Below are 25,562 nucleotides of genomic sequence, written 5' to 3'. Positions count from 1 at the left end.
GGAATCTGCGGCTCACACCTGCAACCTAGCTTCTCAGGAGGTTGAAATCTGAGGATCGTGGTTTAAAGGCAGCTTCAGCAGGAAAGTCCTTGAGATTTATCTCCAAATAACCACCAAAAAAAGCCACAAGTAGATATGTGGTTCAACTGAGAGGATACTAGTCGAGCAAAAATGTTCAGTGACAGTGCCCAGGCCCTGAGTTCAAGCCCTAGAATACACATAAGCACATACATATGTACATGCATATATACACTTACACACAGATGGGGAAAAAAGACAATGAAGCTGAGCCAAAGCCAGCAGCTCACATCTGTAACTCTAGCTACATGGGAAGTAGAGGTCAGGAGGATCACAGTAGGTAGATGCAATGGCATGTCCTTGTCTCTCAATTACATGAGAGGCTGAGAGTTGAAGGATTGAGATTCCAAAACAGACAGGATCAAAAAGTAATAAAAAGGTCACTGGACTATCTCAACAGAGATTGTTGGCCTAGTGACATTTGCTCATAATCTCATGCCTACAATCCTAGTCATGTAAGAACTAAAATTATAAGCGTAAAAATAATATAGGTAGTTGTCAAAATGAACACTAAACTCTAGAAATTAACAAACGACTACATCACTGTGAAGAACTTTTAAAAATTCAAGGTAAACAGCTGAATCTCACTCAGTAAGGACAATGAGGTTTGTGGCACTTTAATGTGACCTATCCCTTACTCCCAAGTATGTGATGGCTTTGGAGACCAACAAACTAGAAATTATGATGGCTACAGAAAGCCTATGATGCTCCCTGCAAAGACCCAAGTCTGGAGGACTATCATTATTTTTACTACTTTAACAGCTACCTAGAAACTCCTACTTGAACAACATTCCTACTTTACCTGACACAGAACATGTTTAAGTGAAAATAACCTTTTATCAAAAGAATATCAATAGGGCTGGGAAGATGGCTCAGTGGTAGAGCACTTGCCTTGCATGCATGAGGCCCTGGGTTCGATTCCTCAGCACCACATAAGCAGAAAAAGTTGGCTCAAGTGGTAGAGAGCTAGCTTTGAGCTGAAGAGCTGAGAGACAGCGCCCAGGCCCAGAGTACAGGCCCCATGGAAAAAAAAAAAGAATATCAATAGTAATTATTCAATATTACAGCAGCCAGAACAATAATAGTTGAAATAAAAAAGATGATCACTACAAATATGGATAAGTTGGAAAATAAGATGTCCATAAAGGACTTTTAAAAGTTCCAACAAAGGCTGGGAAGGTGGCTCAGTGGTAGAGTGCTTGCCTTGCATGCATGAGGCCCTTGCTTCAATTCCTCAGCACCACATAAGCAGAAAAAGCTGGAAGCGGCACTGTAGCTCAAGTGGTAGAATGCTAGCCTTGAGCTGAAAAGCTGAGGGACAGTGCCTAGGCCGAGTTCAGGCCCCACAACCGACAAAAAATAAAAAATAAAAAAATTCCAACAAATTGTTGGGCACTGGGGACTCACGCCTATAATCCTACTTTACTGCTAGCCTGGGCAGAAAACTGATAAATGAGACTCTTATCTCCAATTACCTACCAAAAAGCCAAAAGTGGAGCTGTAGCTCAAATGGTAGCGCACTAGACTTGAGCAACAAAGCTCTGGGAAAGTACCCAAGTCCCTGAATTCAAGCTCCAGGACTGGCACGTGGGCATGCACTGCCCCCTCCCCCACAGTTCCAATACATTCCTGTGAATTCAGAAGGGGGCAGACACACACACACACACACACAAAATTTCAACATATTCCTAGGAATTCACAAGGCCACACACACACACACACACACACACACACACACACACACACACACACACACACACACACACACACACACACACACACACACACACACACACACACACACACACACACACACACACACACACACACACACACACACACACACAATTTCAACGTATTCCTAGGAATTCACAAGGCCATCAGCAAGTAAGTCCCCAGGGAAAAGCTGAAAAGATCCCCATCTCTTACCTACCACTGAACATTAAGTCATTCCTGCAAAGTCAGGAAATGAAATCAGTTCTATAAAATAAACACTAACACCACCTGTAGGAAAGACTAGAAAACATACTCCTTTAAAGTATTATTTAAGGAGGTATCTGTTCAATCATTAGTTGAGAACTAAGTTAACTGAACAAAGATAATGGGGGTCTACACATGGCATACAATACCAACTTTATAAAATTATTTCAGGAAGGTCTCTAGATAGTGGCAACAAAAACAGTGACAATAAAAGAACCAGCAAAGCAGGAACACAAAGGGGAATAAAAAGGATTGAATAGAAACTGCCCTAAGGATTCCCACATTGAACACCCTAAATGAAGACTCAAAATCAGGTACTATGAATATGTTCAAAAACAAAGCATGAGAACAATATCACATCAAACTTAACATAAATAAGGATATATTTTTTAATCAGTTCAGAATACTGTAGCTGAACACAAACATTTTAAATGAAAACTCAATGAATGGGCTCAACAGCAGATTAAAGCAGACAGCACCATAGCTAGTCTCAGAAACAAGAAAAAAAAAAAAGGCTTAAGAGACACCATCAAATATACCATAATAGCAAAGCCAGAAAGACAATATACAGAAAAGGATGGCAGAATACTTGAAGAAACTCATATTTGGTTTAGAAAAATTAATCTACATGTGGAAAAAGCTAAATGATCTCAAACTGGGATAAAATCTAAAAGATTTACTCATAGATGTATCTTCGTCAAAATGCTGAAAACCAAGAAAACAAACTCTTGGGCCAGAGAAAAATGACTCATCACTTACAACTAAACCTCAGTAACAGCAAGAGGCAATATCTAATCAGGAAGCATGGAGGCCAGAAGGCAGTGAGATAATCAGAGAAATGCTAATCAAACTTCAGAGACTCTCACTCGTCAAAATGGCTATCATCAAGAAAACAAAAACACTGCTGAAGAAAGAGTGGGGGAAGGAATCCTTATACACAGTGGGGTGAAATTTAAATTAGTGCAGTCCTGTGCAAATCAGCATGGATTCCTCAAAAAATTAAAAAAATAAACTTACCATATAATCTTACTGTACCATTTCTGGAGATACATATATATGCATATATATATGTGCATACATATGTATGTGTATATATATATATGTATGCAATATATATGCAAAAGAAAGTCAGCTTAATATACATATATCTGAACACTCATGTTTATTGAAGCAATATTCACAATAGCTGTTATGGAAGAATGGTTAAGAAGAATGCAATACATAAACAGAATTTTTTTTCAGCCAAAGAATGAAATTATGTCTACAAGAAAACGGATGGGGGGGCCGGGAAGGTGGCTCAGTGGTAGAGCGCTTGCCTTGCATGCCTGAGGCCCTGGGTTCGATTCCTCAGCACCACATAAGCAAAAAGAAAAAAAGCAGGAAGTGGCGCTGTGGCTCAAGTGGTAGAGCTAGCCTTGAGCTGAAGAGCTGAGGGACAGCACCCAGGCCCAGAGTTCAGGCCCCATGACTGGACCAAAAAAAAAAAACAAAAAAAAAACAGATGGAACTAGAGATCATATATTAAGCAAAATGAACTAACCTCAGAGATAAATATCACATTTTCTCTTGTATGTGAAGGGAAGAAAGAACATTAAAGTAAAAGGGGGGCAATTAGAGATATGAATAGAGAGGAGAGACAAAAAGTAATGGAGAAATGAATATGACCAAAGTACATGATATGCATGCAAAGAAATGTCATAATAAACCCATTACTTTATACAACTAATATATGTTAGTAAAGATAGAGAAAATAGGAAGTGGTGCTGTGGCTCAAGTGGTAGAGTGTTCACCTTGAGCTGAAGAGCGCAGGGACAGTACCCAGGCCCAGAGTTCAAGCCCCACGACCGTCAAAAAAAAAAAAAAAAATTGAAAGATAAAGATAGAGAAAATAATTAAAGCAATTTGATGGCTTATTGAAAGTAAAAAAAAAAAAAAAAAGAATATCAAAGAGAACTGAGAATGGAGAAAAAAAAATGTTAAAAAAAAATAAGGGGTTGGGGGGTAGGGTGTGGCTCAGTGGTAAAGCATTTGCCTCACATGCCCAAGGCCTTGGGTTCAACTCTGCAAAAACTATTAAATTTAAAATATTCCCTGAAATAATAACAACAAAAGTTTCCCATAGCAAGTCTGCTCTAGGAACAAAAATACTAAAAGCTAAGATTAAAGTACTTACTCAAATCCACAGAAAGAAAAAGAGAATCTGTAAGAGTATTTATATGACTAAATATAGACAGCAATACTGTTTTGAGTTTGTCACTCTCTTTTTCCTTTTTCTTTTGTGTGTGTGTGGGAGAAGGGAGGAGGGCCTGCTAAGCACACACTCTACTATTATACCACTCTTCTAGTACCCTCACTGTCTTTTTCTCCTACTTAATTTGATAAAACAATACTACTCAAAAGCTGTGCTTTGGGCTTATAATAATATTACTCATATGGCAAGAGTACAAAAAAAAGAGAAAGGAGAGTGATTTGTGCAAGTAAAAAAGACACATTTAAACATCTGAATGAATTTAAGGAGGAACCAAACAAGGGAATACAAACAATTAGAGAATAAATATAAACAAGTGAATTAAATATAGGAGATAATGAAGGATATAAAAGAGGAAATTAATAAAGATACCGCTATCTTAAATAAAATATCAAATTGAAATCCCTGAAGAGTCTGCTAGCCCAAATTAAAAAAAAAAAAAAAAAACTCAAGAGAAAGCCTAGCTAACAAAAAAGCCTGAAGACAGAGTATCAGAGGTTGAAGATAAAGAACATTAGTGAGATCAAACAGCCAAAGACACTGAAAATATATTTAGAAGCTACAAATAGAACTTACAAGACTTCCCAAACTCCATCAAAAGATCAAACCTATGACTCATGGGCATAAGGCAGGGAGAAGAAATACAAACTAAACTCACTGAGAATCTATTTAACAAAGTAATACCAGAAAATTTCCCCAACCTTGAGAGAGGGTTACTTGTGTGGAAGAGGCTTACAGAACACCATTAAATAGGAAAGCTCAAAGAAATCTCTTAAACACATTATAGTTAAAACACTAATGTAGGATAAAGGATACTGAAAGCCACAAAAGAGACAAGTAACCTACAATCAGAAGCCCATGAACAGCAGATTTTTTTCAAGACAAACAAAATGCAAAGAGGGCATGGAAGGACATAATTCAAGCCCTGAAAATGATCAATAACCTAGATTAGTGTATCAAATAAAACAAACTTTCTTAATTGATGGAGAAATACTTCCAGCACCGCAAAATATACTTAAAAGGAATCTTACCCATAGAAAAAGAAAATGAAAAGCAAGAAAATGTAAGAACGAATAACACTAATATAAGACTTGCGAAACAGGAATAGGAAAAAAACGTATAACAAACCAACAAAATTACTAGAAACAAGGCAGTATTAAAGCTGAAAGTTAATGGCCTTTACTCTCCAAATGAAAGACGTAGAACAGCAATTTGATTGAAAAGGAAGACCCAAACATTTTTTGCCTACAAAAAACACATCTTGCCTAGAGCTGGTGGCTAACGCCTGTAATCCTAGCTACACAGGAGGCTGAGATCTGAGGATTACAGTTCAAAGCCTGCCCAGGCAGGAAACTCCTTGAGACTATTTTTTCCAATTAACCACCAGAAAACCAGTGGCACTATGCTCAAAGTAGTAGAGTGCTAGCCTTGAGGAAACAAGTTTAGGGATAGCACCCAGGCCTAGTTCAAGTCCCAGGACTAACAAAAAATAACAACACACCTCCACTGACAAAGAAAAATGAAAGCGTGGGATGAAAAGACAGAAAAAGGTCTTCCAAATAAATGTAGTTTGAAAACTGTCAAGAATGGCCATTCTTGTAAGTGATAAAATAAGACTTCACTTAGCATTAATTTAGGGAACAATCTATGAGAAGGAAATTATAGTTAACATGTACACCCATTAGCAGTGCAGCAATGTTCAATAAACAAACACAAACCTGGGGACTGGGAAGGTGGCTCAGTGGTACAGTGCTTGCCTTGCATGCATGAGGTCCTGGGTTCAATTCCTCAGCACCACATAAGCAGAAAAAAAAGCCAGAAGTGGCACTGTAGCTCAAGTGGTAGAGCTCAAGAGCTGAGGGGCAGAGCTCAGGCCTAGAGTTCAGGCCCCAAGACCAGCAAAAAAAAATAAAGCCTGGAGACCATGAAACAATGCAGAAGTCCCAGAAATAAAATCAGACAACTACTGCTATCTAATTTTTACAAAGGAGCTAAAAAAACACACTGGAGAAAGGACAGCCTCTTCAACAAATAGTGCTAGGAAAACTGATTGTCCACTTACAGGAACTGAACATTGACCCTTATCTCTCACCCTGTACAAATAAACTTCAGTGGGATCAAAGAACTCAAAGTAAGAGTTGATACTTTTTTTTTTTTGGTCGGTCGTGGGGCTTGAACTCTGGGCCTGGGCGCTGTCCCTCAGCTCTTCAGCTCAAGGCGAGCGCTCTACCACTTGAGCTACTGCGCCACTTCCGGTTTTCTGGTGATTTATTGGAGATAGGAGTCTCACGGTCTCTCCTGCCCGGGCTGGCTTTGAACCGCGATCCTCAGATCTCAGCCTCCTGAGTAGCTAGGATTACAGGCGTGAGCCACCAGCGCCCAGCAAGAGTTGATACTTTTAATCTATCACCTGATACTTTAAGTCTATTTAGGAAAACACTGGATATTGTAGGCACAGGTAGTTATTTTCTGAACAGGACTTCACTTGTCCAGAAAATGAGAAAAATTATTGGCAAATAGGATTACATCAAATTAAGAGTTTATGCACAGCAAAATAAATAATTACTAGAACCAGAAGGCAATCCACAGAATAGGAAAAATCTTCACCAGCTATTCAACAAATAATGAACTAGTATCTAGGATATACAAAGAACTAAAAAAAAGAAAGAAAGAAAAAAAAGTGCAAGAGAATAACCCAGTCAGTAAGTGACAAGTGAACTCATCACAGTTCTCTGAAGAAGAAATGAAAATGGATGCATGAAGAAATGCTCAATATCCTTAGCCATAAAGATAATGTAAACCAAAACTATACTAAGATTCTATCTCAATCCCACCAGAACAGCATTCACCAAGAAAAACAACAAAAAATGCTGGCCAGGATGTGGGGGTTAGGGGAAAGGAAAGAACCTACATATACTGTTGGTGGGAACCCAACCTAGTTCATGAACTATGGGGATCAGTATGGAGGCTCCTAAAAAAACTAAAATTTGACTTACCTCATGACCACCACTATTGGGTATATATCCTCCATAGCATAAAAACTAAGACAAAGCCAAAACTGAAAAGAATATGTTTTCAACGAAGAGTTTTGAAAAAATTTAGCATCTATATGTAAAAGAAGAAAACTGTACTTTTGCCTTAAGCTATATGCAAAAATTAAGCACAGACCAAATATAAGAACTAAAACTATAAAATCCTTAAAACACAGGAAAAAGTTCATGACACTCTATTTGGCAATGATTTATTATGTATAACATTAAAATCACATGAAACAGAAGAAAATGTAAGTAAACTTAGTTCTGTCAAAATTCAAACCTTTTGAGTATCAAAGGATATCAAGAGATAGAAAAAAAAGCCAAAGTGTAAAAACACTAGCAGAAAAATATCTGCAACTCACAGATCTAACAGGCTTAATGTCCTAAGTCTATTAAAAGACCCTACAAGAGTCCCTAAGAATGTAGCTCAGTGGTCGAGTACCCACTAGGCATATATAAGCCCCAAGTTTGATCCTTACCAAAAAAAGAAAAATAACAATGTTGGCAAGGGTAACAAAAAATTAGAAATGCATTGTTAGGAGAAGTAAATTCAGTAGTCATCATGGAAATTAATATATCAGTTTCTAGAAAAATGAAAAGTAGACTTATTAAATGACTCAGCCACTCCTCTGCAGGGGTATACCTCAAAATAACTGAAATCGAGATCTCAAAGGGATGTTCTGTACACCTATAGTCACAGCAGCACTATTCAAGGTCCAAAGGTAAAAATATCAAAGGTTCATTGGATGAATAAGCAAAATGTGTTATTTCCATACAATGGAATAAATTGGCCTTAAAAATGAATGAGCTAATAGGGTCCTGAAAAAAAATGAATGAACTTCAGGGCCAAGTATGGTGGCATAGGCCTCTAATCCCATGTACTTGGAAGATGGAGACAGTGAGGTTTGAGATGAGCCACAGGAATACTTAGCATCATTTAGTGAGACTTGACATGTACATATACGTATGTATTCAAAAAAAGAGAGAGGAAAATAAAAACCAACCAGCCAGTGTGCCAAGTGTGGTGGCGCATGCCTGAAATACTAGCTACTTAGGAGGCTCTTATGAGACTCTTATTTCCAATTAACCAGCAAAATTCAGAAGTAGAGTTGTGACTCAAGTAGTAGAACATTTTTACTAGACTTGAGCAAAAAAAGCTCAAGAGCAGCACTCAGGCTCTGAGTTCAAGCCCCAGGGCTCTGGTGAAAGAAAAGGGAAGGGGAAAGGGAGAGGAAAAGGAGAAAGGAGGCAGGGGAAAAGGAAGGAAGGAAGGAAGGAAGGAAGGAAGGAAGGAAGGAAGGAAGGAAGGAAGGAGTGAGGGAGGCGGGGAGGGAGGGAGGTTACTGTTAAATAGATCATTTACAATTATGAAAATGAAAAAAACAAAGAACTTAAAAAAATGAGGATGGGAGGGAAAAACTGGGAGAGTGAGGGAAGAGGTGACAATGCCCCAAAAGAAACATACTCTAAGACTATTTAGTGAATATTTGTTAAATTTTATTGTTGTGGCCAGAGAGAATTTCAGAATAAAATTTTAATGTTATACCTTAAAAAATACTCTTTACTTGATTTATGTAACTGTAATACCTCTGTACATCACCTTTATAAAAACAATTTTTTAAAAACCTAAACAACTAGGACATAGCTATCAGGGTTGTGGCATATGATTACAATCCCAGCTACTCAGGTGACAAGAGGCAAGAAGATCTTGATCTGAGCTAAGTCTATATAAAAACACAAAGTTATCTAAAAAAATAAACTAAAAGCAAAAGACTGGCTGCATGGCCCAAGTGGAGAAGTAGTTAGTACTTGCCTAGCAAGTTCAATCATAAATACAAGAAAAGAAAGAAACAAAGAAAGAGAAAAAGAAAGTTCTGACACATGCTGCAATTGAGACTAAACTTGAAACATTAGAATGAGTAAAATATGTCAGCCACAAAATGACAAATGCTGTTGTATATTTCCACTTATAGGAGGTAACTAGTATAGTCAAAACCAGAGAGATTAGAAGGGAGAACAGTAAAAGGCCAGTGTCACAGGTACAACCTCAGCTATGTGAGGTGAAAATTAAAAAAGGATCACAGTTCAATCTCAGCCTGAGCAAAAAGTTCGTAAAACCGTTCATCACAATAAATAAACTGGGTGTGGTGGCACATGCCTGTTAACACCAGCTATGTGGGAGGCAAAGGAAAAAGGATGATTGGAGTCAGGCAGAACTTTAAGACCTTATCTAATAAATGAACTGTCTAGCAAGTGTAAATCCCCAAGATGAGAGAAAGAGAAAGGTAGAGGGAGGGACAGAGAGACAGAGAGAGAGAAAGAGAGAGAGAGAGATGAGTTACTCCTTAATGGTTACATAATTTCAATCTGATGAAGAGAGCTCTAGAGGTAGATGCCAGTAATGGTTCTACAATATTGTGAATGTACCCAATAATATTAAATTGCATACTTAAAAGGATTAAGGGGGCTGGGAAGGTAGCTCAGTGGTAGAGTGCTTGCCTTGCATGCCTGAGGCCATGGGTTCGATTCCTCAGCACCACATAAGCAAAAAGAAAAAGCCAGAAGTGGTGCTGTGGCTCAAGTGGTAGAGTGCTAGCCTTGAGCTGAAGAGCTGAGGGACAGCGCCCAGGCCCAGAGTTCAGGCCCCACAACTGGACCCCCCCCCCCAAAAAAAAGGATTAAGATGGTAAATTTTATATTATAAGAATTTTGGAATAATCAAGAATTTAAATACACTATTTAGAGAGGTGATCTAAGTTTTAATAGCAATTTTTTTTTTTACCAGTGTGCCAGGTAATTGGTGGAAATATTACTGTATTTTTTATTTTAGTAGAACATGTGGTATTTGCTTTTCAATCATTTGTGATGTCACTTCTTATTCTAAATAATATGCTCAATAAGGTTGCAGAGCTTCTGCAGGGCAAATGACATAGCTAGCAAGATCAATAGAAAGCCCACCGATTGGGAGAAGATCTTTACTAGCCATACAACGGACAAGGGTCTCATATCTAAAATATACTTGGAACTCAAAAAATTAAACCACCCAACAACAAATCCTCAAAGAAACAACTGCCCAATAAATAAGTGGGCGAAAGACTTAAAGAGAAGCTTCTCTGAAGAAGAAAGAAGGATGGCCAATAGACACATGAAGAAATGTTCAACATCCCTAGCCATAAAAGAAATGCAAATCAAAACAACATTGAGATATCACCTCACTCCAGTTAGAACAGCAAAAATCAAGAACTCTAACAACAACAGATGCTGGAGGGGATGTGGACAGAAAGGAACCTTACTTCATTGTTGGTGGGAATGTAAACTTGTTCAACCACTTTGGAAAGCAGTATGGAGGTTCCTCAAAAGACTTCACATAGATCTCCCCTATGATCCAGCAATCCCACTTTTGGGCATTTACCCAAATGTTTACAAACAAGACCACACTAAAGCTACCAGCACAACTATGTTTATTGCAGCATTATTTACCATAGCTAAGATATGGAACCAACCCAGATGCCCCTCAGTAGATGAATGGATCAAGAAAATGTGGTATATATACACAATGGAATTCTATGCCTCCATCAGAAAGAATGACATTTCCCCATTTGTTAGGAAATGGAAAGGTTTGGAAAAAATTATATTAAGTGAAGTAAGCCAGGCCCAAAGAAGCATAGGTCCCATGGTTTCCCTTATTTGCAATATCTAGTATAGGTATGAGTCAAGCGGAAAAGGTCAGATAATGTGATGTTAGGAAAATGAACCCTTAAATATGTATTTTAATGTTTTCGTTTCTTTCATGCATGTGTTTCTAACGCATTTATAAGATTATTTCTTTGTTGCTTTGTATGTCCCTCCCCCACAGTGTAACCCCCGCTTTCACTATATTTGATGTCAGTATAACATGTGGAGGAGATGGGGACAAACAAGTCGTTTAAGGATTCAGGTGGACCTGTTGCAACAATGAGAAGTACAAAATGTCATGTCAAAACCAACTTTACAATGTCGGTGTGGGGGGGGGAGGGGGGTATAATTGGGTGGGGGGAGGGGGGAGGCTGGGAAGGGAGGTGAAGGGTAAACAAAGAAGGAGGCTGCAATGCTTGGTAAGAAATGTATGCATCAGGGGCTGGGAAGTTGGCTCAGTGGTAGAGCGCTTGCCTTGCATGCCTGAGGCCCTGGGTTCGATTCCTCAGCACCACATAAGCAAAAAGAAAAAAGCCGGAAGTGGCGCTGTGGCTCAAGTGGTAGAGCACTGGCCTTGAGCTGAAGAGCTGAGGGACAGTGCTCAGGCCCAGAGTTCAGGCCCCACAACCGGACCAAAAAAAAAAAAAAAAAAAAAAAAAAAAAAAAAAGAAATGTATGCATCATCCTGCCCATGTAATTGTAGCCCCTCTGTACAGTATGTTCTCAAATAAAATAAAATAAAATAAAAAAATAATATGCTCAACTAAAGTTCTTCATCTATGATCATTTTAATGGTATGTTATCTATTTTCAAAAGTTATAACAAAATTTTAAAAGGAAAGAGAATAATACAAAGCTACAAGAGGAAAAAAAGGAAATCTTAAATTTTCTATAACAAGGACTGTTATGAGAAAGAAACAGGAGGGGGGATTGAAAACAAGTCAAAATAAACAGGTTCTACTTAATATGTTATATTCATTCTAAGTATGGGCTTAAGTTGCAAGAGGAAGAGTTAAAAAGTCCAACAATTACAATGTAATATTGTATTGACCCCTAGGGGGCAGCATACTACTTTTAAAACTTAAGTACATTAAATGTCTAATTACCAGCAAATTCTTCTTATATATGCTAGGCTTTAAAACTAGAGGTAAAAACACATACAGTGACTTAGAAGCAGACACACAATGTTTTACACTTATTTTTATATGTGGCACAGAGAGATTTTATTTACAGACAAAAAAAAAACAAGCTTATAAACGTAGTATAACTCTCACAATGTTACACTGCAATTAATTGTTTTGTTAGACACCAGAGTCTGAAATTATTGTCATAACTTAAAGATTTAAAAATAGTAAGCACATTATATTCTGGACACTATACTAAGCAGTAGAGACCTCCTAGAATGCATATATTAGCTAAAGCAGTCGAAAGTACTTAAAAAATAATTTGGAGACAGGATGAGAATGGAGTGGCTTTAGCATGCAGTGGGCTCTGGCTTTATTCTCCAGCACCATTGTTTATTTCAATAAATAAATAAATTGCAGTTTCATTTTTGTCAGTCGTGGGGCTTGAACTCTGGGCCTGGGAGCTCTTTAGCTCAAGGCAAGTGAGCACTTTACCACTTGAACCACAGTGCCACTTGCAGTTTTCTGGTGGTTTATTGGACATAAGAGTCTCAGGGACTTTCCTGCCTGGGCTGGCTTTGAAAGGTAATCCTCAGATCTCAGCCTCCTGAGTAGGTAGAATTACAGGTGTGAGCCTCCAGTGCCTGGCTAAATAGCAATTTTTAAGGTTATAAATATTCGACAATACTATTTTTAAAAGCAGTATCACCATTAGTTGTAATAATGTACAAATCTTGAGTGTTAATGAGATTACTTACATATCAGTGTTTATCAAATGTGGTTTTCCTTTAAGAGATTTTAAGCTCATTAAGACAGAATTCAGTTAAACAGCATGTATTAATAACAGAAGTATCAGTATCACTTGGGCCTCTCTTTCCCTCCCTATCTTTCTCCAACTGGGTTTCTAGAACACTAGCTGTAGGCTGATTGCCCTCTACAAGCAGAGTAGCTAGCTAGGGCATTTAATTCAGCTAAGTGTAACAGAATGTCATCTGATACTAAGTGAGGGGGGAAGGGGAGGGGAGAAAGAAATGGATTGATGTGAATCTCCATGGGACACGTGCAATGTCTCCAGACATTTTTGGTTGTTAGGAAAGAGAATGTCATCCCGTACTGAGTAGTGTCTCCCAATATATCCGTGGTAAAGGGCTGGTTTTGCTTTGTTTTTAGTGGTTTTTGTATTGTTGGCTTGCTTGTTTGTAATGCTGAAGATTGAACTCAGGACCTCACTCATGCGAGGCAAACACATGGCCTTACCATAAGCTTCATCATGAACCTAGTTATTTTCCAATTTTCAACGTATCACAGACTGTGTTCGATTTTATTCTCCCAAAATGGCAGCAACCATATGTCTAGAATTTTACCAACATATCAAGAGGTGGAGCTTATGGCACTTTTCCCATGAATTTAGGAAAATCTCTGTGGATGCTTCAATGAGTAAGACATACAGCAAAAATGACAGTGCTTTCTGAGGTAAGGTCATAAAAGAAGATAGAACTTCGCATGGATTTGTCTAGGGACATTATCCTTGGAGTCAGATAGCAATCTCTGAGGAAGTATAAGATATTTGTACAAAGGAACTGCAGCCCTCAGCCCACAGCCCTGGGAGTATCCCAACTGATAGCCAACAACTTGCCAACTATGCCAGTACAGCATCTTCAGGGAAGCCACCACAGCTGACTGCATGGAGAGGAGACAAGTCTTTCCTGTCAAGTCATGCCCAAATTACAGATTCAGAAACATAGAAATAACTGTTTTTAACAATGAAGTTTTGAGATAGTCTGTGACACAGCAGTAACTAGAAAAAAGAATATAGTTCTTTTACAAAAACAAGATATGTGATAGAAAATAAAATTCTAAAGATTACACAAAAAGGGTGAGGCAGAGGACATATGTCTGCAATCTCAGCTATAAGAAGCACTTATCTAGAGTGTTCAAGGTCCCAAATTTGATCCCTAGTGGCAATAAAGAGCAATGGTGTCTTAATTAAACACTATAAAGGTGGATGGATTGGTCTATCCACATGGTAGCCATTATACTGCAGACTCCTACACCAACCTCTCATGAAAGCTTCTGACCTCTTCCTCTTCTCTCTCACAGACACAGATATAGACACAGACACAGACACACACAGAAAATGTGGTAAAATTTTAATAAATCCTGATCTTTAATGGAAAAGATACAAGGGTTCATTGTATATATTATTCTTTTAATTTCTTGTTGGAAAGTTTTCAAAATAAAAGTTGTGAAAAATACTCAAAACAGTTGGGAGCCAGTGGCTCAAGCCTGTAATCCTAGCTACTCAGGAGGCTGAGATCTGAGGATCGTGTTTCAAAGCCAGGCTGGGCAGGAAAAGGCCGTGAGACTCTTATCTCCAATAAACCAGCAGAAAACTGGAAGTGGCACTGTGGCTCAAGTGGTAGAATGCTTGCCTTGAGCTGAAGAACTCAAGGATAACGCCCAGGCCCCAAAAGTTCAAGTCCCACAACAGACAAAAAAAAAAAAAAAAAAAATTCAAGGGCTGGGAAGGTGGCTCAGTGGTAGAGCGCTTGCCTTGCATGCATGAAGCCCTGGGTTCGATTCCTCAGCACCACATAAGCAAAAAGAAAAAAGCCGGAAGTGGCACTGTGGCTCAAGTGGTAGAGCGCTAGCCTTGAGCTGAAGAGCTGAGGGACAGCGCCCAAGCTCAGAGTTCAGGCCCCACGACCGGAACCCCCAAAAAAAAATGTTTAAAAAAATTAAAAATTTTTAAAAATTTAAAATAAATAAATAAATAAATAAATAATTCAAAAGACAAAATTTCCTTAAACAGGCATGGATTATAATTTCCACTACTGTACTTACCTTACTGAAATCAAACTAATACTATACATAATTTACGGTGATTTTATTGAACCCAAATCCACTGAACTTTATCAATCTGCTTGACCTAAAATTAGCATATTACCAATTAATACTGACATGCCTATAAATTAGGTTTTTTTTTCTTTTTTGTCAGTCATGGGGGCTCAACTCTGAGCCTGGACACTGTCCCTCAGCTCTTCAGCTCAAGGATAGCGCCCTACCACTAAAGCCACAACACCACTTCTGGCTTTTTTCTGCTTATGTGGTACTGAGGAATGGAACCCATGGCCTCATGCATGTGAGGCAAGCACTCTACCACTGAGCCAACTTCCCAGCCCTATAAATCAGTTTTTAAGGATGACTCATATCAGTGTTTGTTACTTAAATGAGTCAGAATCACTTGAAGACTCTTGAAACATGTAACTCACCTCTTGATTCTGAAAGAATACTTTCAACAAGTCCTGAAAGTATTATTCATGCATGTGTATGAGAAAGAAAGGGAGGAGAGGAGAGAAAGGGAGAGAGAGCAATTGATTTGAATCTCCACGGAACATGTTCAATGTCTACAGACATTTTTGGATGTTAGGAAAAAGAATGTGCTATGGGCACCTATTGAGTAAAGGGATGCTGCATAACTGCAAAGTACTGTGGCCCCACCAAACACAACAAAATGTCAACAGTGTTGAAATTAAGAGACTGACCTACACAGTGTTTTCTTTGACAAACTGTAAGACATTTAATTGTGCCCTTTATTTCTCTCAATATTATAAAGCAAATAGAAAAGGAAAAGAATGAGTCAACAAGGCTGACCCTGTTAATTTTTTCTTGTATTGTCTTTTGCTTTTTTAATGACCCAGACATTCCTAGCACCCAGAGCTGAGTTTATGCCAGGAGCCACTGGCTCATTCCTGTACTCCTAGCTATTCAGAAGGTTGGGCTCTTAAGATTGTGGTTGAAAGCCAGCCTTGGCAGAAAAGTCCACAAGACTCCATCTAATAAAGTAGTAAAAAGTCAGACTGGAGGAGCAGTTTAAATAGTGGAGTTTCCAGCTGTGGGAAGCATGAAGAGCAAGAGGACCAGGCACTGTAACTGACAGGGAAATGGATTTATCTCGACAGATTTAAGTTGACTGGAGTAAATCAGGCTCAGAGAGACACAAAGGGGTGCATGTTTCTTCTCATATGTGTAAGTTACATTTAAAATATAAACATAAAAAATAAGTGTATATATACATACATATACTGGGTCATATGATCAGTGCAGAATGGATGTAACTCATGGGTAACTCCTTTTAACAAAAACTTGAAGAGATGAGTAGGATTGGGATAGAGGAGGTGACACTGATCAAAATACATTGTACATATAACTTGACATGTTAGTTTGAAACCCTTTGGTACTATTTAAAGATGTGTATTTATTTAAAAATTTTTAAATAAAGAGTTAGCATTTATCTCATTCTTCTTGAATTAACAGGGGAGAATAGGGTAGGGAACGTTTGAAATTGTGACTGCTTTGACCAACAGAGTATAAGGGATGTGATGCTATGACTTCTAAAACTATATTAGAAAAGGCCTTGAGCTTATATCTGGCTTTCCTGCAATACTCACTCTCAGAATGCCTTTTCCCCCCCAGAAACCAGCCAACACGCTTTGAGAAACCTAAGCCATACGGAGTGACCATACATAAATGTTCCACTTAACAGCCTCAACTGAGCCCATCCTTTAGTTATTGGATATATGAATAAACACTCTTGAAAGTGGATACTCCTGCCCTCAACTGTTCCCACAGTTCTCAGCAAGTAGATAGTGTAGAACAGAAAAGAAGCATCGTTTTAGGGCCCTATCTGAATTCCTCACTCACAGTCTATAAATAATGCTCATTACTTTACATTACTAAATATTGAGTTGGTTTATTAAGCAGCAATAATAACTGAAATACCTCATATTCTGTCACCTAATTCCTAAAACAATGACAGTCCATCATTAAAATTCCCCCAGAGGGCTGGGAAGGTGGCTCAGTGGTAGAGCACTTGCCTTGCATACATGAGGTCCTGGGTTTGATTCCTCAGCACCACATAAGCAGAAAAAAAAGGCTGGAAGTGGCGCTGTGGCTCAAGTGGTAGAGCACTCGCCTTGAGCTGAAGAGCTGAGGGACAGCGCCCAGACCCAGAGTTCAGGCCCCACGTCCAGACCCCCCCCCAAAAAAAGAAACAAAACCAAAAAACTAAAATTCCCCCAGAAAGATTGGAGGTGGGGTTGCCTAAAGTCATATAGCAAAATTAAGTTATATCTAATCAAGGGAGTTGGGGGGAGGGAAAGTGGGAGAAAAACAAAGAAGGGGTAAAAATGTTGGACAAGAAATGTACTCATTACCTTACATATCTGACTGTAACCCCTCTGTACATCACCTTGACAATAAAATTTAAAAAAGAATAGATATACCTAAGTCAAAAAGAGAATATTGTTTTAACCACATAATGACTTTTTCTTTTCTTTTCTTTTTTTTTTGCCAGTACTGGGCTTGAACACAAGGCCTGGGTATTGTCACTAAGCTTCTCTGGTTCAAGACTAATATACTATCATTTGAGCTACAGCACCACTTCCAGCTTCTTCAGAACAGATTGTTGGAGATAAAGAGTCTCAGGACTTTCCTGCCCAGGCTGGCTTCAAACCACAATCCTCATATCTCAACCTCCTGAGTAGCTAGGATACAGGCACCTGGCAGTAATGACTTATTTTCTCATACTAAAGTTACTGTTATTATTCTTGTCATTCATGGAAGAGCCTAAGTTAATTGGCAATGACATTGAAAAAGAGACACCACTAGTTTCCATGTTCAAATTTAATCCATGGCATACCTATTCTATCTTCACTTCAAATCTCCCCTAGAAAAATTTAATCAGAAATAAAGTCACATAAAATGTACTGACATATGTGTTAAAGAACAGATAAAAACTGTTCATGTGGGGCTGGGAAGGTGGCTCAGTGGTAGAGCGCTTGCCTTGCATGCCTGAGGCCCTGGGTTCGATTCCTCAGCACCACATAAGCAAAAAGAAAAAAGCCGGAAGTGGCGATGTGGCTCAAGTGGTAGAGTGTTAGCCTTGAGCTGAAGAGCTGAGGGACAGCGCCCAGGCCCTGAGTGTAGGCCCCACGACCGGACCCAAAAAAAACAAAAAAAAACAAAAAAAAACTGTTCATGTGATATTAGAAAATTTTCATCAGCATTTTGTTGTTTAATAACCTATTTTTACTAACCTCTCCCAACACATAGCTCTCATATTTCTAAGTTAGTGCCCAACAGAAACACGTTCTTGCTAAAAAAAAAAAAAAAAAAAAGAATAAATATAAATGAATTGGCAAACCAATAAAAAGTATTCGTTTTGTCGATTAATACAATACACAAATATTGTGTTACTATGTTGTACTCATCATTTTCTGATCCTTCTCTGTAAAACAATAGTACATTTAGCCAGGTGCTGGTGGCTCACACCTGTAATCCTAGCTACTCAGGAGGCTGAGATCTGAGGATCACGGTTCAAAGCCAGCCTGGGTAAGTTGTGAGACTCTCTAATAAACCACCAGAAAACCAGAAGTGGCACTGTGGCTCAAGTGGTAGAGTGCTAGCCTTGAGCTGAAGAGCTGAAGGACAGTATTCAGGCCTAGAGTTCAAGCCCCATGGCCAAAAATAAAAAGTACATTTTATGATTTGCATGTACTCTCCTATGTGGTAGCTATACAACATGTGACTGAGCATTTAAAATGTGACTAATACTTAAGCATTGTTTTTGGCATTACTGGGATTGAATATTTTATTGTTTTAATTAAGCTAATCTGGGCACTGGTGGCTCACACCTGTATAACGTCTCAGGAGGCTGAGATCTGAGGATCACAGTTTGAAGCCAGCCAGGGAAGAAAATACATGCGACTCTTACAACCAATGAAGTATGCTTCCCTACCTCCCCACCGTCTCACCAAAAAAAAAAAATTTAAGCAGAAAGTAAACAGCACTCAGGCCCTGAGGTCAAGCCCTAAGACCAGCACTCCCCTCCCCCCTCAAAAAAAATTAAGCTAAATGTAAATAACCCTATCTGGCTGATATACTAAACCCACTAGACAATGCAGGACTATATAATCTAATAGTACAGGACTACAAATTCTCTAGTTGTAAAATTCAGTGTCTTTACTTTCTAAAATTGAGTAGATAAGTGAACCTAAGTATGTAACAAATAGGTAACAAAATTATACAAGGGGACCAATCTTGGTTAATCACAATATTCTTGGCCAGAGTTGGCAAACTTTTTTGGTATAGAACCAGATTTTGTAAAAAAAAAAAAAAAAAAAAAAAAAAAAAAAATCTAGGCATTTACAAGCCATATGATCTCTGATCCACCTACTTAATTCTACCTTTGTAGCATGAAATCAACCACAACAACATATAAAAAAATGTGTATGAGACAGGCATTGGTGGCACATGCCTGTAATCCTAGCTACTCAGGAGGTTGAGATCTGAGGATCATGGTTCAAAGCCAGCCAGGGCAGGGAAGTCCATGAGAATCTTATTTCCAATAAACCACTCAGAAAACCAGAAGAGGAGCTGTGGCTCAAGTGGTAGAGTGCTCGCTGAAGAGCTGAGGGACAGTGCCTAGGCCCAGAGTTCAAGCCCCACAATCGACCAAAAAAAAAAAAAAAAGTGTTTGTATCTACAAAACAATTTACCTAGATTCTTTTTTTCGGGGGGGGGGGGGGGGGATCATTCGTGGGACTTGAACTCTGGGCCTGTGTGCTGTCCCTGAATTCTTCAGATCAAGGCTAGTTCTCTACCACTTTGAGCCACAGTGCCACTTTTGGTTTTCTGGAGGTTAACTAGAGATCAGAATCTCATGGACTTTCCTGCCCAGGCTGGCTTTGAACTGTGATCCTAAGATCTCAGCCTCCTAAGTAGCTAGGATTACAGGCATAAGCCACCGATGCCCAGCTACCTAGATTCTTAAAAATGGTAAGTAGGAAGAGATGTGGCCAAGAAATAAGGTAAATTAAAAGTTATACAACTGAAAAAAATCTGGATACACTATAGTTTAGATAACGGTACTGTGACCATGCTAAATTTCCTAAATGAGGTTATGTGTTTATCCCTATGTAATTGAATAAACTGTTATGACCAATATATCTTCAATTCTCAAACAATGAGAAATTGAAAAAGCATTTACATTCTTTATACTAGATAGTTTTATACAATTCTTTTGCTTTATTTTACAGGTAGAGGCAATAGAAAATTTTGATCAAATATGCACATCAGATCACTCTGGCTACAGTGAAATGGAAATTAAAAAGAGATAAACTAATGGCAGAATGAACTTTAAGGAGACTACTATAAAACTCCAAGACATGATGGGTTTCTGTCAATTCACATCAAGAAAAATTTAATCATCCCAAATAATTACAAAAGTTGTTCCCAACCTTCACACTGACAAAAGGAAAATCAAGTGATGATAAAACTACAACAGAAAATTAAAGAAGAAAATTCAGTATCAATTATGAGTGACAATTGGACAATCAGTTAGAAAGTGGTATCCAGAGCTTCCGGTAGTAGCAAGCAAGAAACAGTGAATGAGAAAGATAAGCAGGGCTTTAGAGTCCTAGAGCTCAGATAAGATATCCCAGCATCAGAAAAGCACAAAAAGCCAACATAGCATAAGGCAACACGTCTAATTTTGTGGCTGTTCATTAACGTTTATAGCTGAGAGTTTCTGTATCTGTAAGAGTGAACTTCAGGAGTTCAAAAATAGAACATAAGCTGGGTGCTGGTGGCTCACGCCTGTAATCCTAGCTACTCAGGAGGTGACATCTGAGGATCATGGTTCAAAGCCAGCCCAGGCAGAAAAGTCCTTGAGACTCTGATCTCCAATAAACCACTAGAAAACCGGAAGTGGTGCTGTGGCTCAAGAAGTAGAGCACTCGCCTGGAGCTGAAGAGATAAGGGACAGCGCCCAGGCCCAGAGTTCAAGCCCCACGACCGACCAAAAAAAAAAAAAAATAGGACATAATACTAAAAACCAGGACAGGAGCAGAACAGACACAGGTTCCAAACTCAAACCTATTTTTTTTTTAAATTGAGATTAGGTGATTACATAAATTTCACATATTTCACAGTATTGTGGAACAGCGATACTTAATTAAAGTCACAAACACATTTTAACCTTCACAAGGCAAATTGTCATTATCATGGTCTACAAAGTTTGAATTCTATGAGTTTTCACAATACAATTATTTCTTCAACATCAGGTGATATTTATATTTCTTTCCTTTTGCTTTGTGTAGGCTGTTCTCTCTTTCCCTCTCATTCCTCCCTTCCCATCGCTGTCTTTGGGTTGCTTAGTTCCTTTTCTTCTATGTCCACTGCAGCTGATGAGCCTTTCTATTGTATGTTTTCCCGTTTCCCACTGATTCTGTGTCCTCCTCCTAGCTTCCTTCTGTTGCGCGCATATATATACTATATATGTGGTCAAGAACATGGAGTCATTTAGCAATGATACAACAAAGTGAGTGGCAATCCTTTGTTTCTCGAGTCCTGTTTACTTTGTCATATTTCCTTGCATTTTGGCTTTATCATCCACATATCAGGGAGACCATATGCCATTGTCTCTTTGCTCTTGGCTTACCTCGTTCAAAATGATTTGATTTAGTTCCATCCATTTCCCTGAAAATGCCATTATTTTGTCCTTTCTAATGGCTGCAAAATATTCCATTGTATATAGATACCACAATTTTTGGATCCACTCATGAGTAGTGGGGCTTGTTGTTTCCATATCTTGGCTATTGTGAACAGTGCTGCAATGAACATGGAGGTGCAGATGTCCTTGTATCCTGGTTCCTGTTGCTCAGCGTAGATGCCTACGAGTGGTATGACTGTGTCATGGGAAGGTCTATATTTAGCTTTCTGAGGTACCTCCAGACTACTTTCCAAAATTGGAAATGCTTGCGTATATATATATATATATATATATATATATATATACACACACACTAATGCTTGCATTAGTATATATCCCCACCAGCAATGCAGTAGGGTTCCTCTTTCTCCACATCCCCTCCAGCATTTTTATTGGCTGACTTTAGGATGTGGGCCATTCTGACTGGGGTAAGGTGGTATCTCAGTGTTGTTTTTATTTACATTACCTTTAACAACCAGGGATGATGAACATTTCCTTATGTATTTCTTTGCCATTTTTATCTCTTCTGAGGAGTCTCTCTTTAGCACCCTTGCCCATTTCATGATTGGTTTGTTAGATTTGGGAGGGGTTCAAACCTATTTTTGAAACCTCGATCTGACTAGGAACCAATGGCTCACACTTATAACCTCAGGAGACAGAGAGATGGAGATCAGGAGGATCATGGCTTGAGGCTAACCCAGACAACGGAAGTGAGACTTAATCTCCACCAATACCTAGACATGGTGGTACATAAATGCCATTACAGCTATGCAAAGTCATAAATAGGAGGATAGTAGTCCAGGCCAGCCTGGGCATAAATTAAAATTCCTATCCCCCAAATAACTAAAGCACTCAGGCACTGGTGGTTCATACTTCTGATCCTAGCTACTTAAGAGACTGAAATCTGAGAATAGTGCTTCAAAATCAGGTCATGCAGAAAACAGTCCATGACACTCCTATCTCTAATTAAAAACCAAAAAGCCAGAAGTGGAGCTGTAGCTCAAGTGGTAGATCACTAGCCTTGAGAAAAAAAGCTAAGGGACAGCGCCTAGGCCCTGAGATCAAATCCCAGTACTAGCATAAAAAAAAATGAATAAAGCATAAAAGGCTGAGGGTATGGCTCAAGTGACAGAATACTTGTCTAGAAAGAATAAAGCCCATGGGGCTGGGAAGGTGGCTCAGTGGTAGAGCGCTTGCCTTGCATGCCCGAGGCCCTGGGTTCGATTCCTTAGCACCACATAGGCAAAAAGAAAAAAGCCGGAAGTGGCGCTGTGGCTCAAGTGGTAGAGCGCTAGCCTTGAGCTGAAGAGCTGAGGGACAGAACCCAGGCCCAGAGTTCGGGCCCCACAACTGGACCCAAAAACAAAACAAAACAAAAACAAAAAAAAGAAAGAGCCGGGCGCTGGTGGCTCACGCCTGTAATCCTAGCTACTCAGGAGGCTGAGATCTGAGGATCGCGGTTCAAAGCCAGCCCGGGCAGGAAAGACCGTGAGACTCCTATCTCCAATAAACCACCAGAAAATGGGAAGTGGCGCTGTAGCTCAAGTGGTAGAGCGCTCGCCTTGAGCTGAAGAGCTGAGGGACAGTGCCCAGGACCAGAGTTCAAGCCCCACGACCGACAAAAAAAAAAAAAAAGAAAGAGTTAAGTCCTGAGTTCAACCCCCAGATATAGACAACGTTGATCAGATAGACAAAACTTCTCTCTGCAAAAGTATAGACAACTCCATTTTTTGATCCTCAAGTAAAAGGGCTTAAAAACTGTAGTATAATAAGGCTTAATGATCAGAATTAGCATAATAATGTAGCTACACATTAAAATATGCCATTATATAAGGGAGGGAGAGAGAAAAGGAAGGAAAAGAAGCAGCTCTCTCCTACTAAAGTCATATGAACTATGAAACTTATGTGAAATGAAAAATATAGTCCAATGGGACTGGGAAGGTGGCTCAGTGGTAGAGTGCTTGCCTTGCATGCCTGAAGCTTTGGGTTCGATTCCTCAGCACCACATAAGCAGGAAAAAAAAGAAGTGGCACTGTGGCTCAAGTGGTAGAGCGCTAGCCTTGAGCTGAAGAGCTGAGGGACAGCGCCCAGGCCCAGAGTTCAGGCCCCATGACCGGACCAAAAAGAAAAGAAAAATATAGTCCAAAACATAAATACAGTAAGTTTTCTACATAAAAGGGTACAAGTAAAATTAGTCTATATATGTATGTGTTCCTATTTTCATAAATATTATAGAATATACAAAAGTAAAAACTGGTTACCTCCAAAAAAGCAGAGAAGGAAAAGATAAATACAGAGTAGCATCAAAACTCACTGTGCTTGGTTGCACACATCTGTAATCCCAGGTACTCAGAAAGATCACAAGTTTGAAGCCAGCTGGGCAAAGTTGGTGAGATTCCCTCTCAAAAACAAAATACAAACAGAAGGGCTTGGGATGTGGCTTAGATAGTAGAATGATTGCCTAACATGTGCCAAGGCCCTAGGGTTCAGTCTCCAGAACTGAAATAAAAAATAAATCCGTATATTCTTTGCTGTTTTATTTTTAAATCTGAATCAAGTAGCCACATTACTGATTTTTAAAAAGTAAACTGTACATAAAATTTAAAAATAATTGAGCATGTTGGAATATGTCTATAATCCAGCACTGAGAGGCAGAGAATAGAGAGTTCTAGGACAGTCTGAGTTACCTAGGCTACATAGCGAGTCGAGGCTACATAGCAAGATCCTGTCTCAAAAGTAAGCAAGTAAGTAAAATCTCACAATTCTCATAATATATACCACTATACCTAATAACTATGACTTTCCGTACATATATGAGCTGTAGTATACTAACACACAGTTAACCGATCCACATGGTGTCTAGTTGTATACATCAAGTTTCTCTAAAGAGAGGACAATAATCTTCTTGAAGATAATGAACATTTCTTATTGCTGGGCATGCCTATAATCCTAGCTACTTTGAAGGTTGGGTTAGGGGGGCAAGTGCCTGTCATCCTAGCAATGTGAGAAGTGTAAACAGACCGCAGTCCAGGCATACAAGACCCTATTCAAAAAATAGTAAAGGCAAAAAAGGCTGGAAGTGTGCTCTAGTGGTGCAGCACTTGTTCAGTAGGTGAAAGGCCCTGAGTTCAATCCCCAGTACAATAAAAAAAAAAATTATAAATAATTAATGTTTTTATTTCTTTTTTTTTTCAATAAAATTTTTAAAAAGAAGAAAAACAGGTCAGGCTCAAGGAGCTCATGCCTGTAATCCTAGCTACTCAAGAGGCTGAGATTTGAGGATCCAGGTTCAAAGTCAGCCTGGGCAGGAATGTCTGTGAGACTCTGAACTCCAATTAACCACCAGAAAACCAGAAATGGCACTGTGGCTCAAGCGGTAGAGTGCTTGCCTTGAGCTGAAGAGCTCAGGGACAGTGCCCAGACTAAGAATATTTTAAACTGACTCTGGACTGGATAAATACTTTGTATCTGAAGTCGCTCCAATTTTGGATATAGTTTTTAATTGGAATGTTGGTGTCTTGTCCATATACCAGCACACACTTAAAATTCATGTCTCCACCAAAATGAATGTGAGGAACTCTTAACACTTCACTGTATAACAAAAAAGGCAACATATAAAGTTAGTAATAAAAAAAAAAGGTTGCCAGGTGCTGGTGGCTCATGCCTGTAATCCTAGCTACTCAGGAGGCTGAGACCTGAGGATCACAGTTCAAAACCAGCCAAGGCAGGAAAGTGTGTGAGACTTTTATCTCTCCAATTAACCACCCCCAAATCGGAAGTAGAGCTGCTGCTCAAAGTGGTAGAGTGCTAGCCTTGAGCACAAAAGCTCAGAGACAGTGCCCAGACCCCAAGTTCAAGCCTCACAACTGA

The 25,562-nt window shown here is 39.0% G+C and overlaps 1 protein-coding gene across 5 annotated transcripts in view; it reads right to left on the bottom strand.

The window, feature by feature from the left end:
* The window catches only part of Ptpn4 (protein tyrosine phosphatase non-receptor type 4), a 146,442-nt gene that overhangs the window by 108,764 nt on the left and 12,116 nt on the right, over positions 1–25,562 (bottom strand). The gene's annotated exons all lie outside the window — the stretch shown is intronic.

This window comes from Dipodomys merriami, unplaced genomic scaffold (genome assembly GCF_024711535.1).
Source record: "Dipodomys merriami isolate MVZ:Mamm:240054 unplaced genomic scaffold, mDipMer1.0.p SCAF_146, whole genome shotgun sequence".
Taxonomy (NCBI): Eukaryota; Metazoa; Chordata; class Mammalia; order Rodentia; family Heteromyidae; genus Dipodomys; species Dipodomys merriami.
The sequence above is the reverse complement of the archived record's forward strand: the minus strand, read 5'-3'. Positions and strand labels throughout refer to the sequence as shown.